Source organism: Rattus norvegicus, chromosome 2, assembly GCF_036323735.1.
Source record: "Rattus norvegicus strain BN/NHsdMcwi chromosome 2, GRCr8, whole genome shotgun sequence".
NCBI lineage: Eukaryota > Metazoa > Chordata > Mammalia > Rodentia > Muridae > Rattus > Rattus norvegicus.
The window spans coordinates 78,083,024-78,098,616 of NC_086020.1; the positions used below are offsets into that span (position 1 = coordinate 78,083,024).

Consider the following 15,593-nt stretch of genomic DNA (forward strand, 5'->3'; position numbering starts at 1 on the left):
AGTACTGAAGTCTTTGGAGAGGTGAATTAGGAATAGATTTGGGGGACAGAAGCTGAGAGGGACTATCCCCAAACCCACCTTGACTTCACAGCAGCCCTCCTGCTCCAGCATCACAAGCAACTTCCACTTCAGCTTCTGTTCTTCAGAGAATCTTTAACACTTGAAGGCATTTTATTTACTGCTTGTTTTCTAAGTCTTAGAGTCAGAATTGCAAATGCTGACAACTTGACTTAGATCAAAGACGGAACGGCCAAGACAGAAACTATGATGTGGAGAATAATGTGCATCAAAATCAAGTCCCATCTTATGTTTACACACACACACACACACACACACACACACACACACTCACACACACATACACACACACTCACACACATATACACTCACACACGTACACACATACACACTCACACACATACACATACTCACACACATACACACACTCACACACACACTCACACAGACACTCACACACACACTCACACACATACACACACTCACACACATACACATACTCACACACATACACTCACACACACTCACACACACAATCACACACACACACACATACACACACTCACACACATACACATACTCACACACATACACACACACACTCACACACACAATCACACACATACACACACTCACACACACACTCACACACATACACATACTCACACACATACACACACTCACACACACACAATCACACACATACTCACACACATACACACACTCACACACATACATGCACACAATCATACACACATACACACACACACAAGTGTATACCCACACCTACCTACACACATAAAGACCCAGATATACACACAGGGATATTTTCATGTAAACGGATGTTTATATATATATATATATATATTATATGTGTATATATATATGCACATATATATATATATGTATATATATGCACATAAGCATATACATGCACACACACACACACACAACCCAGACACGGATGTACAGGCATACACATATACAAACACAGGCAAATACACATACAGATGTGTACACACAGACACACGTACACATGCACACACACAGGTGTACATTCATCTACATAGATGCACATGCACACATACAGAAGACACATGCACAGACGTGCACACACCTTAGACCTCTGTAACTTCACTGGCCTTGGAGGACAACTGTGAACTTCCCAGTCCTAGTTCTCTCAGCTCCACATGCTCAGCTGTCCTTACACTATCCTAACTACTATTTCTGGGATGCCTTAAACCGTAGCCACATGTTAACTTAGCACTCTAAGGGAAGCCCAGGAGCAACTGGGGGTCAGCAGAGTGTTGGCCAGGGATTCCATTTCTTTTGGAGAATTGCTTAAGTGCTGATTTGTTCTGAGTTGTTTTTTTTTTTTTTTTTTTTTTTTTTTTTGCCCCACATAAACTCTTACTGCCCTGCCTCCACTGTGACTGTTCCTATCAGTTTTCGGTTAAATCATTTCTGATGGAGCTAAGTAGACGTCATGTTTATACTCCTCCCCCCTCCTTTCTCTCTCTCTCTCTCTCTCTCTCTCTCTCTCTCTCTGTGTGTGTGTGTATGTGTGTGTGTGTGTGTGTGTGTGTGTGTGTGTATGCACACCTGTTTATGTAGAGAACAGAGGATAACCTTGGCTGTCATTTCTCTGGAATCTTTCTTCCTTTTTCCGGGAGCTCACCACAAAGTGTGTCTTGGCTGGCCAGGGGACTCCGCTCTGCCTTTCCAGGGCTGAAATTCTAAGTGTACTCCACCATCCTATTCCTCACTCCGTCAGTTTTTATGCATGTTCTGGGGATTGAACTTGGGTCCTCGTACATTTAGGGCAGGTACTGCACAGAGCTTGTCCTGCAGTCCGTTACTACTTAGACAAGTTTGCATGTCTGTTGCTCTTAATATTTTTGTCAAGTTGATCTTTTAAACTCTCCAGCATACCTAGAAAATTCCTTCAGATCAAGAGTGACTCTCTGGCTGACGTGTCAGACATGGCAGTTTCTCTGTTATCTCCCCACTCCAGCTCCCTCGAGTCAGCCTTCTCATCCTGACTTGTAAGTGACCCTTTGAGGAGTAGCACTTGAGGCCTTCAATTCTGACCTTGTCCGATGCTCCCCTAGTGATTCCCTAGACCTGCTCTCCGCTGAGGACATCAGCATCTTCCTCTTTTGTTTTCTCCTATGGTAGGGCCTCTTACTCGACCCAGGCTGCAACTGGGGGTCCAGAGAAGGTCGGAGTCCCCGGTGGTGGCCTTCTTTCTAGCCCAACCCTCTGAGATTATCGAGGGTGGATAAAGACTTCCCTGTGCTTGCTTGTTCAAAGATTTTTATTTCTGTTTGTTTTTCCCTGGACTGAACTCATTCTTGCTGCTCTCCTCTGCGCCAGGAGCATGTGTTCTCTAGCTTTGAGAGAGCACAAAGGAGCCGTGTGTGTGTGTGTGTGTGTGTGTGTGTGTGTGTGTGTGTGTGTGTGTGCGCGTTTGTGTGCACGAGCATGCAGAAAATATCTTTAGCTCAGTCTTGATTGCTGGGTTGACTTGATTTAGAATTCTGGGTCTGAAACAAGTTTCCTTTTGAACTGGAATTATTGCCGCTTACCATGTCCCTTCCCCCCCCTGCCCCCCTTGTGTGTGTGTGTATGTGTGTGTGTGTGTGTGTACATCTGTGAGTTGAATGCCAGTCTTTGCACATGCTCAGCAAGTGTGTTCTGTAATTGAGCTTCACTTCCACTCCTCCTACAGATACCTCAGCCTAAGGCAGCGTCTTCCTGAGGTGCCCCAGAAGTCCTAAAGCTTCTGACATTTCTGCTTCAGCTTCCCAGGTAACATGGATTGGAGGCCCGAGCCACCAACCTGGCCTGATTTGCATTTGAATAGTGCTGGAGTTTTTTTGATTCATTTTTCCTCTGAAAAGCTTCTAGGAACTTCTTATCCTTAGCTTCAGGACAGATTTTTATTCATCCTGCTCTGGGTTTCATTTGCAAACTCAACCCAGAGGTTTCCTTAAACAGTGAGTTGGTTTCTGTTGTTATAGTTTTAATTTGGTCTTGTAATTTTGTACTTCTGGAAACCGCATTAGTCAAACATTGGCCCTCTCGGGTAGTTCCGGATCTTCTCACCACTTGTCTCTGGGTTTATCTCCGCCTTCAGTTCTCCGCTGGGATTCACTATCTCTCAGTCATTTGAAGTGTATTGTCCGATTTTTTAGTTTTATGACATTTTTCTCATTTTTGATCTCTCCTTTTAGAATGCTTGTTTTTGTTTCTCAATTTGGGCTTTTGGCTTTTTCTCCTGGAGAATTTCAAGGGACCTGACTTGAGGTTTTCCTGCGTTTATTTGGTGTTCCTTATTTCTGTGTTTAGTACTCTGTTCTGTGTTGGAGGCTTTCTCTAGATATTTAATTGCGAGCCTTAGGCCCCTGTTCCCATTTCACAGCGAATGACTAACAAGAAGCAAGGTGGGCCAAGATACGACCTCACCATGTGGTTTCCTGTGGTTCATCTGACGAAAATTGTCTCTGCATCCTGAGGGAATGGCCAGCAGTGGTCTGGCCTGCCCACTTTTGGAGTGACGTGACTCATGCATGGCTCCTGTGGCATCAGGGCAGGGCCTAGAAGTGGTAGAAGTCTGGCTGTGTTCTGGGCACTGAGTCTGAGAGGTGGAGGAGGTGAAGATGGGTTCTGGAATCAGAATGATAACTGATACTCTCTCCCCTGTTTCCAGTGTGTCCTAATTCCTGTGCTCCTCCTCTCTGAATGTGAAGACTATTACTATTCTTAATGTTTTCAGAGAACAGCCCTCTATTTTTGTAAGGGGATAGAGGGTATCTCTCCTGAATTTGTGGTGTGGGTAAGAAGATGGGATATGAAGTTCTAGTTCTTCATCGTGAAGATTTTGGTGCTCCCCAACCCTGTCATCCCTTCAGGTCCTAGCATGGAGGTCCAAGCATTCTAAGCTTCTTGACTTGGTTATCCTAATCAGCCTCCTTCCCGTCCAAAGGACTGTTTCCTGACATCTAGGTTCCTGGTCTTTGCTCTCCCGCTTGCACACCTGGGTTCCTGTTTTACCTTTTAATCCTGGTGTGCTTAAGAGAGGGAGGGACAGACAGGGACATGTATTTAGATGACGTGTCTAAGTACAAACCAGTCCTTCCCCACGGTGAGACTGTCTCCAAGGGAGGGTATGCGTCATCCACAGGCTCCGTGATGTGCAGATGTGCAGTAGCTGCTTGGCAATCACGTAGCTGAGGCTGAGCACATATGTGGCCCTTCATATACTTTAGATTAGAAATCGACCTAACTCGGCTCAATTTTCACAAAGAATGTTCATGTGTGTGCTGGTTACTTGCATTGTTATGGCTAAATACCTGACAAGAGGCAACATACGGAGGAAGGACTTACCTTGGCTGACGGTGTGAGAGGATACAGTCTGTCTGTCATGCACAGAAGCCATGGCTGTAGGAATGAATGTAAGGCAGTGTGTTACACTGAGTCTACTGTCAGAGAGTGGAGAGAGAGGGAAATGCTGGAACTCAGCTGCTTTCTCCCTTCCCCTCTTTTAGAGCCATCCAGGCCTCTAGCCCATGAGGTGCTGGCACCCATATTCCGCATAAAGTCTTCCACTTAGTTAAACCTTTGGAAACGCCCTCAAAGATATGTCCGGATGTGTATGTCCAATCACAGTGATGATTATTACATACTACAAATATATGATGTGCTGGTTGTATTAACTTGAAGATGACATTTTGTCCATCATAATATTTTCCTCCTAAAAACTGTAAACTAAGCTGATAGAGCATGATTTGGTGAACAAAGGCTTCCAATATCAAAAATAAACCATGTATCTTTAAGTCATTTAAGTATAACATCAAGTTTTCAAAAACTTTATTTTGTGTGTATTTTGCTGGCATGTTAGTATGTTCATGTTGGTGCTGGGCATTGAGCCCAGGTCCTTGGGACAACATCCGGTGCTGTTAACCTCTACGCTATCTCTCTAGCCCCAACATTGAGGTCTTGGGTGTCAGTAGGTTTGATAAACTGCTGAGTATAATAAAGTCTAATAAAGGGGGACCAAATAGGTTGGGTTCCATTTACATCCTTAGACTCACCAGAATCTATGGACCTTACAATTTGATGCCTCTCGGGAGAAAATGCAGTACATAGCAGGTACTTGGGATGTGACACACACACATACATAACATGTACGCCAAACTGGTAATGGGAACAGGGGTCTATCCTTAAATAGGATTCACACCATAGCTGAGTTCATAATGGTAATTAGATGTACTTTGGATGAGAGGGGCTCTCCAAGGCCATGAAGGATGGAAAGAAGTGACAGAAGATGAAAAAATAGTGATTCATTTTGTTAGCAAATGTCGACTGGGGACATGCCAGGTGGAAGTCACCAAGCCAGATTTTGGCTGTGCTGTGTCTTTCCTGAAACTCTGGGAAGAAACTAAAGTAAAAGAATCGTAGATATCTTCTAGATAATTCTAAATCCAGTCACAACGAAGATTAAGTACCACCAGCACAAGGTGTATCTGGGTTTTGTTGATTGCATTGACTTGAAGATGACATTCTGATACGGTCATTTCAGGGTAGTAATTGGGTATCTCGGAGGGCAGCCACATGGCTGGTAGGATCTAGAGGAAGTGACGGTTTGGCCAAGATCTTAAATGATCGGTAGAGCTGGCCAGGTCACCTGGTATGCAGCTGGAAAGAAGTTGTTCCAAACAAGGAAAGCAGTGTGTGCAACCATCTAGAGGAAGGGGCATCTGTGTGAGCGTGGGGGCAGTGACAAGGTGAGGTGACAAAGTTGAGGAGGTGTGAAAGTCAGGTCAGCCATGAAAGGTCTCTGCAGCAAAGGGAGAAGCCTGGCTTTTCCTGGAGAGTAGCCCAAAGCAGGGTCTGTCTTGGTAACTAGAGCAGTTGCCTACTTCTTTCTAAGGACCTAGTATTAAAGTAGCAAGAGATGAAGTAGAGAGGAGCTAGCCTAGATCCAGAAGGCCCTAGGCCTAGCCCAGGTATGGGGACCAATTCCTGTTAGACCTGGTGAGCCAGTGGGGGATATTATGTTTGACACTGGCATGAGGCTTTCTGTGACAGAAGATGTTTCAAGGCAAGAAGGTGGGGTGTGTGGAGACCATTTAGAGGGTAGCAAATGGGGAGTAGAGAGGAGATCCGTGAGGGTTCCCAGACTTCCACAGGGAAGTACTGGTAGGAGTGGCCTGAGGTCACTGTATAGTGTGGAGTGGCCACAGGGCAGAGCAGGTATGATACAACACTCCCTCAGATGGGACTCTGAAAAGGCCACTGACATCCTGTCAAGTCTCAGGCCCAGCTCTGCCCAGCCCAGAAGACCTGTGTGAGGCTGCAGGACTTTGGAGGGTGCTCACGTTCTAGTAGAGAAAGGGAATACACTTGCCATGGCTTCCAGGTTAGGCTTCATCATTTGGGCATTGTATAGTTGGGCCTTAATGGAAGTCACAGTGCGAAACTAGTGAATCACACTTCTCAGCCAGTGTGTGAATGTTTGGGCCTCCTGTTTCAGGCCGTGTATCCCATATATGCAACAACGGACTGAGAAGACGTAAGTATCATTCATACTCCCATGATGACCCCAGGGAGCAGAGAAGTTAAGTGACAGGGGTACCTAGCTTGTGTGTGTGGTTAATATTGCCTTGTGGTGCTTGCCCTTGACTTTCAGGGGGTGGAGGTAGTTTGCATGCCTGTTACCATTGGCCAGCCTGCTTGTCAGTATCCTTAGTATGTCACTAGGATAATTGCCCTCCTCCGTGTTGGTCTAGCTGCTGACTACAGCTCCTAATAGGTAGGGAAGCAGACATCAGATGGATCTCTGTGTGACAATTTCTAGTTCTTTAGGTCTTCAGGACAAGCTTAAAGCAATTTTACCTTTTGTGGTCCACTGTCCAGGTGGATGCATTGGATGGAGCATCTGCATTCCATATAGGAGTGCTAATCCTGGAGATGTGCTGGGAGGCTACCCTGGATATCTTTTTTTTTTTTTAATTTTTTTTATGTAGTTGTACCCTGAGGGGTCAAAGTGAGGTCTGACAATGACTTGGCATTTTTGGGAACTGAAATGGGTTCTGAACAACCTACACGGCAGAGGGAAAGTCATGCCAAGACTTGACCATACAACATTTGAAACAAATATTCCAACTGGTCAGTGTCCAGGATGTGCTGAGTTCATGGAAGGTCATTACTGTTTATATTCTGGGCTTGGACTGAAGCTTAGTGTTACAATGGAGCCTTTACCTTCTGAGCTCCAAATGGCACTGTGGCATTTTAGGTTATTATTTCAGTCTCTGTACCTGACGGGATATGTTATATCAGAAGTGAAAAGGTTTCTGCCAAGGAATCCCAGACTTACATGGCGACATTGGAGTGCCCAGTTCTCTAAGGCACCAACGTGTGTCCAGCCTTCAGACACCTGGTAAGTATTTACTGCTGTGCTCAACTTGCACCGACAGAAACCTGTATAGTGGGTTGCTTGGTTGGCAATCAAACCTTTCATAAGAAGGCATCTCTGTGATGAAATAAAGGGACAGGAGAATCTTTTAGTTTGTGGGTGAAGAAACTGAGACTCCACTGACAGCATGATCAGCGTCAGAATCTCACCGCTCTGTAAATTGTGCTGCTAAGTGTTGAATGGGACAGAACTCAGGAAGCAAAGGGAGAATGTTCTCGAGTTCCCCAGATCACCAGTTATGTTTTGTGGATCTGGGTGGGAACTTGACTGTGTTGACCCAACTGTGTCTCTGGGACCTTTTTGTTTGTATGAGTTTTAAGATAAACTGTTTATGATTAGCATGTATTTATTATGTATCATAGTTCATTTGTCATGGCATCTTAATACATGCTTATAAAGTATTCTGATCATATTTGCCTCCCATTACCCTCTCCAATCCCTTCTCACTCGCATTACATTTTTCATCTTCCTTGGCTAGCCCCTCTTCTATTTTCATATACCTCTGCCCGGCCCCCTTTTTAATGGCCCTAGTGAGTTTCATTAGAGTTGCTCACCAGAGCAAGGCACCTTTGGAGCCTTCTGAGGGTCTAGGGTGGCTGTTCTGACAGATGTCCCCATTCTCAGCTTTTAGCTGTGCCCCTGAAACCTGAAGCTTGCACCTAACCTCCTTGTTTCCCAGACACAGGGTGCAGCTAGTCCACTTTGATAGAAGCGGACAGTGATATTCTCTTGCTTTGCATAGGAATGGTTTGTGTTTGACTCTACTTGAAACAGGGCAGCGGGCACATGAAGGCCGTCTGTACAGGAAATCCCTGGCACCCGAAAACTTACTTACTCATCAAAGGAAACGTTTTCCCTCTTCTGATTACTAATTTACATGGTGTTTAGTTAAGCAACCTGTGACCTGTTAACATGGACATGGTCACTTTGATGGCTCTATTTGTTATCAAAGCACAACTTAATGAAACGTGTGCAATAGAGTATTCACTATGTCTCCTGTAACCCTTTCATGTTATGCCTTTCTTGTTATTACACATTTCATGCTAGTATACATCCTGTAAGCGCCACGAGCCTTGCAGGAGTGTCCAATTCACAGCCTGCAGGGCGGCATGTAGCCTAGGAGAGTTATGCATGTGTCCCACGACAGAACCATAAACTGATTGAAAAGTTATGGGATATATTTGTAACTGTTTTGTCCCTTGACCGGGAAGCTTACGAGTAACAGTTCTTTGTCAGTGTAAGCCAGCAAAACCAAGGGGATGGACTCCATTGAGAGCCCCGTATGTACCCAGTGCCTTCATACTTTGGCCTTTCCTTGCGAAGTAAACCCAGAATAGAACAAAGGCTGGAGACCAGTGAAGTCCACTAGAAGATAGGGTTTAGAGGCACCGTGTGTGGGCTGTGACTGCGGTGGATTTGCACACAGCCAGGACTTGGTGGGGAAACTAAACTCTGAGTCAGAGATCGCTTCATGTCTGGGGCCCATTTGCTCGCCAGTTGCACAAAATCGTTTCTGGTGGGGGAAATGGCTCCTAATTGGAGGGAGGGACATTCTAGGGACAGTCTTCCCGCAACCTGCTGGGTATTGCTAACAGGTACTGACTGAGCAAATCTTTATCCATTTCTTTATCTTTTAAGGAATGAATGCATGTCTTGTTGGCACACTCTTTCAAAATACCTTCAGAGTAAATTAAACTCTGAAGGTATCCTTTTTTTGTGTTCCTTAACGGGAATTTTTAGGGTGAGAATTTTAGCCTTGTTTTCATGGTCTATGAAAAATGAACAAATTAAATTTTCATTCTCTCATCTTTGTATACATACTTTGTAGTGGAATTTCAGTTTCTGTTCAAGTGCTTAGTGTGTGAGAATATATATTTAAACATAATTCAGTGGAAATAAAGATGTAATTTCAGAATTGCTTTTGTGTTCTTTTAAATCCACAAGCATTAGTGAATAGTAGCTTTCACTAATCAAAATGGGAATTGAACCTCAGGAGAAATTACTTAATTAGTTAGTTTTGGTTGTTTGATACAGGGTTACATGTAGCTTAATCTGGTTTCAGTTTTGCCATGTAGCTGTGGCCACCTTTGAACTTTATCTTCCAGCTTTTGCTTCCCAAATGTTGAGAGTAAAAACGCGCTCAGTTTTATTTTTGGTAGCACCTTTGAATACATCAGTGAGGTTTTGTGTATAGTTGGTGCCCTGTGTGACTCAGTTATTGGGCTTTCAGTCCCGTGAATGTCTTTTGTGTTAGTTTTGCTTATGAGACCACGGTGCTGTCTGTCCTTCCTGTATTGCCTGCCACATTCATGAGTTGAGTAGCAGCAGTCCCAGGGGACCACAGACAATCAGTCTTGAGTTAATGATGACTTTAAAGTAAAAGACCATCTTTTTAGAGAAGCCCAGATATGTTTGGTGGTGTACAGCCTATGCTGTAAACCGAGCTGCTTTGCCTTGTTGGAAGTGTCTGGGCTCCAGGTCCATTAGTGATAAGGAAATGTGAGAGTCCCTCTTGTGACCCTCCCAGCCACGTGGTTACAATACTGCTTTAGCTCAGGGCATGTTATTAGTGCCCAGATTGTTGTCCAGTGGATGGTGCTTTGATTTGACTAAAGTTTTTGTCAACTTGATATAAATAGAGTCATCTGGGAAGAGGAAACCTCAATTGAGGAATTGTTTCCATCAGATTAGCCTGTGGGGAATTTCCTTGATTGAGTGGGGCAGGGAAGCTCACTGAGGGTGGTAACAGCCTGGGCAGATGGTCCTGGGTTGAATATGGAAACCAAGCTGAACAAGCCAGTAAGCAGCATTCCTCCATGGCCTCTGCTTCCCTTGCTGCCTCCGGTTCTTGTCTTGTGCTCCTCCTATTATGCCTTCCCTCCACGGGTTGAATCTGTGAGCTGAAATAAAAGCTCTCCTTCGCAAGTTGTTTCGGTTCAAATGTTTTATCACAGCAACAGAAACATAACTGGAATCTGACCTCTGAAACTCATGTTGGAATTTAATAGCCATCACGAGATGGCTACAAGAGCCAGGACCTGTAAATAGTGATTTGGGTTCTGCCTTTAAGAATAATCTAACCTGATTAAATAATGAGAGGCCTGATGGGTTAATGAACTGTCTGGACAGTAGTCAATTTGGTTTAGACTCTCAAGTTCACAGTCTTTGCCCGGAACATGTGATGTCTGCACTCCTCTGGTCCTATGTCAGCAAGAGGGATACTACTAGACTCAGCCCTTTGACCTTAGGTGAAAACTGAAAAAAACAAAACAAAACTTCTTTTCTTTATAACTTACCAAGTTATTTGCAGTAAAAGATGACTGAGGCAAAGAGAACAGTGACATTCAGGTCTTCTAATGAAGAAGAAATCATGTAAGTCAGATCCAAGGGACTCTAAGGCTAATCATCGCTTTGTAGAGATCTTTAAAATGATATGGGGGTGGTGATGGTCTCTATATATTTCTTTTCAGTTCAGTAAGATGTTCCTGTTATGATTATGTGCTGTAGGGAACCCAAGATTAGTAATTACGTTGGTCATATCTATGGATGGGATATTTGAGTCAAACATTGACAGTTGTCGAATAAACACCGAGCAGACAGCTATTGAACACTGCTGTTGGCAAGACAGTGCCTAAAGTGGGGAGATGCTGGGAATGGGGAAGAGTGGCTCCATCCTGTGTGGAGCTCACAGCTTAAAATGGAGGAGATAGTAAAGAGATGAATAGGGAAATAAATGTGCAGAAGGGAACCACGAGGAGTGCTGTGGAAGGGGCAGACGTTACCCTGGGTGAGCTGTAGGTGTCTGTTTGATTGCAGGCTGCCAAGGAGCCTGGTTGGCTTTTCCTGTCTGTGTCACCGCAGAGTGCAGCCACCCTGTGTATCTGGTGGTGAACCAGGAACCCCCAACCATGCCTTTGTCGAGTTGTGTGGCACTATTGATTGTGTTTTTCCACAGAGCATGGGTATTTATTCACAAGAGAGTCAATTTTTTCTGGATATATGGACTTCAAGTTGTGATGTAACAGATTTCATGATTGGGTTGATTTCAGCGAACTTTCCTTGATGGGGACAGTTCTCTGTAGTGTTTAAAGCATAGATCTGCCTCTCGTCCTCTCCTGGTCTGCTTGAAATGAAAGCTTGGGCTTGGAATGGAGACTTCCGGTTCACCGCACCAATTGTGGATGGCAGGCCACTTGTCCCTCGATTGAGGTGTTTTCTTCTCCTGTGTGTTTGATGTCAGATGTTCTAAACCGAAGCTGTGCCACTCCTCTGGAGAGCTCATTACATGTTCCTTTATTCTCATCCTGTACATTGTGTTCATAGACTGTATCTGTCTTGTTTAGAAAGTTAATGTGGTCCTGACAATCTCAGGTGGAATTACCAGGAGAGACATATGTTTTCCATTGGACCTCGGGGAGGACCGGTGCTGAGGGAGGGCTTTGTCTCCCTTGTTTAATTAGAGAGTTGTTAGGGTTGTTTGTTCCGCTGTGTGTGCACATGTGTGCACACAAAGGGAGCAGGGAATGAGTGAGCCTGCTGGGTGGAGGCGTCTCTCTGGCACAGCCATGTGGGTTCCTAGCACTGTTTATTGGAAGGGGTGGCTTTGCTCCCTCTTGTAACACTTTTAATCGTTTCTTTGGTCTTTCTAGTTAGTCACTGCTCTTTGGCAAGAACTGAAGAGTGTAGGAACTGGCACCCTGAGAGCATCGCCGTGGAGGAGTCAGGGTGTTAATGTTCTGTTCACTGTTCTGCCTCACGATGCTCGTAGAGCCTGAGGCTGTTATGTGCTCCTTGGACAGGATTCATCTTGCTATAAGCTAGTTCTCCTGTTTCCAGAGTCTCTCCTTAACTACACACACACACACACACACACACACACACACACACACACACACACTCATACTACAGGTGAACATACAGGCGCACGCATGTTTGTGCTCGAATTCTAGGGTTGCCCTGGTTTGTTTGTGGATTCTTTTCTACAGCGACAAGACAGGGACAGTTTCCTGTGTTGGTCTGACTTCTCCTGTTCTGTTGAGGATACACCTCACTAATAATGAAGCATCAAGTTCGCACCCTGAAGGACGAGTCTCCACTTTGTGGCTGTCTTCATGCCTTTCAGCTCATGGTTTGAATTCTTGTGGGTCACCCTTTAAGAGTCCTCGTCATGTCCCTGGTTGGATTTTCCTTTGCCTAACATGTTTATGTTTTATGTTTAGGCTGTGTACAGATATTTAATCTCCCTAAATTACTGTTTGGATGGCGGTATAGAGGAAATGAGTGCTCGTGGAGGCAGGAAAGTTGTGTGAGATGCGTGCCTGTGTGTGTGTCTGCACATGCTTGTGTGTAGTTAGGAGAGATTATAGAAACAGATTAACTAGCTTATATCAAGATGAAACTGGTCCAATGACCTATCTTTCTGAGCTGCCATTGTATTATTTGTATCCAAAAACAAAACAAAACAAAACAAAATAACAACAAAATCCCAAACCAAACCAAATCAAACAGAAAACTCAAAGAATCACATAAGATTCGTTTTTATAGCGAAACAGTGAAGCCCTTGCAGTTAGTCCCCCTCCTAGCTGCAGCCCACCATGAGGCTGTAGTCCACTTCAGAGGTATGGCTCACCTGAGCGTGTGGCCTTCAGATCACATTCAGGACAGCCTTGGCCTCTGGTACTTCAGCATGTCCTGGCTTCCTGCTTTAAACATGTGTCCGTAAACCTCCTAGTCTGTGCTTCTAAGTCGCTTACTGAAGGTTTCTTTTAGAATGATCAAGCATGTAATAGGACATTAGAATATGATCTCAAACACAGATACCCATCTGCCTGCAGGAGCCCACTCTGCTGCGTAGAGATGGGGATTCCGTTTCTGCTGTGCAGGCTTGTGGTTTGAGGGTGTTTGTTGAGCTGGAGCCAGAACCCTGCAGGCTTGCACAGTGGCTCTTTCAGAGTGGATAGCATAGTCTGTGGGTGTGTTGGGGCTGGGGCCAGAAGAACCTAGAGAATTAACAACAATTGAAAGAGATTCATTCTTATCCAATCTTATCTCTTAAAGTACTAGGAGTCCACAGATCCACAAAAAAAAAATAGAGCTGTGAGGTTTAGGGAGCAGTGTCCTCCCTTCTTCCTCTCATTCTTCTATTTATCTTCTCTTTTATTTTAAATCCAAATTTAAATGTTTTAATGTTTTAAATTTTTAATTTTGTAATTATATTTATGTACAGAAAACTTAAGTGTACATTTAACCCAGTTTAGTGGCGAGTTCTTTAGCCTTTGCCTTTTCCAGCTTGGCAATGTGAGCCACAGACTTAGGACCCAGGGCATTGCCTCCCCAGTGGCGGCAGATCTCATCATATCTGTCATTATAATTGGTCCTAACAGCTTCCACCAGCTTAGCCAGAGCACCCTTGTCCTCCGTGTTAACCTGTGTGAAGGCAGCAGTGGTGCAGGTCTTCCTGTGGACCAGGCGCCCCAGCCTGGCCTTTCCCTTGATGATGCAGTAGGGCACCCCCATCTTTCGACAAAGAGCAGGCAAGAAAACCACCAGCTCAATGGGGTCTACATCATGGGCAATCACCACCAGCTGAGCCTTCTTGTTCTCTACCAAGGTGGTGACTGTATTGACCCCTGCTCGGAGGACAGGTGGTCTCTTAGTTGGGACGTCCCCTTTGCCAGCAGCTTTCTTCTCAGCGTAGGCCAGTCACCTTTGTTTCTCCTGCTTTGTCTCTGGCCTGTACTTGTGGGCAAGCTTAAGCAGCTGAGTCGCTGTTTGCCTGTCCAGGGCCTGGGTGAACTGGTTGATGGCAGAAGGTACTTTGAGCCACTTATAGAGGATGGCTCTTTGCCGCTGCAGCCTGGTGTAGCGGGGCCATTTGACGAAGCGCGTGAGATCTCTTTTGGGTCTGGATGTCCTGCCCAATGCCAAAGTTCTTAGGCCTTTTCTCAAACAAAGGATTGACCACCTTTTTGGCCTCTTGTTTCTTGACCACGGCGGGGGCCGGGGCCACCTTCTTCCCCTTGGCCTTCTTTCCTTTGGGCATCTTGCTCAGCTGGAGGAGAGAGCTTAAAATTTTTAATCACATGCATTCACTGTCCATGGTGCCGTGTTACATAAGACAGCGCCACACAAGTGTACATAGCCCGTCTTTCCTTTTGCCCCATAGGAAACAACAAGACATTTTTTTTGCCTTCCTAGGGAGGGATAACAGTCTCCCGCCTTGAGGAAGGCCTGCCAATCAAAGACCAACTGTGATGCAATGTGGCCATGGGCGTCAAGTGGCCATTCCTGATATGTAATATTAGTGACCAATATCTGCCTCCTTTAGCCCCTTCTGAGTTTGACTGGAGAGTGGTAGGTAGTCTTCCGTTTGCATAGATGGAGTGAAGGACCATGGCTATCCTCTTCCTGGCCAGCAGCTGAAAGGGCGTCCACTGAATGTGCTGTGACCCCTTTGGTATTGCTCTTAGACACTGCTTCTTGCCCCGCATTGACTGGGACAACTTCTCCAATAGGCATTAGCTTCCGTTTTGAATTCCATATCCTAGGCCTGCCTTGCTAGGAAAGACAGTGACCCAAGAGGGTCCTCTGGATACTGTGCTCAGAATCTGTTGACAAGCATTCATATCTGGTTTTGATGTATGGTTTCTTAAAGATTTTGTCATTGGGTAAAAAACAAAAATGGGATGTTTTCCAGAGCGACTCCTGCATATGCTCCTGATATTAAAGGCTATCTGTGGGGACTGTGACCTCAGACAGAGGCCATATGCGGTATGGCCAGGCCAGTTCTGCTGAGAATTATACCTTTACTACCCTAGAAAAGGAGACTTGATCATGGCCTTCAAGTATGTGGGCCTCCAGATGACAACCAGTTCAGAGTTCAATGTTCTATTTATTTTATCTTTGGAATTTTGGAAACAAATTTGATAAATGCTTCTCTTGTGATACACATTCTTTTGTTTCCTGAGTAGGATGATATAGAACTTACTGTCTAACCCTATGAAGTCCAGAGCAGTGTCCGAACTAGACATGATGGCCTCTGGTCTTAAGTAAACTGCCCTGTTTGGCATAGTTTCCTGATCAGTCACATGCTGAT

General features: G+C 44.9%; 1 protein-coding gene and 1 pseudogene across 2 annotated transcripts in view; one reads left to right on the plus strand and one right to left on the minus strand.

Moving 5' to 3' along the window:
* Retreg1 (reticulophagy regulator 1) overlaps nucleotides 1-15,593 on the plus strand; it is a 159,882-nt gene that overhangs the window by 37,589 nt on the left and 106,700 nt on the right. The gene's annotated exons all lie outside the window — the stretch shown is intronic.
* On the minus strand, nucleotides 13,694-14,563 carry LOC108349967 (60S ribosomal protein L7a pseudogene; annotated as a pseudogene).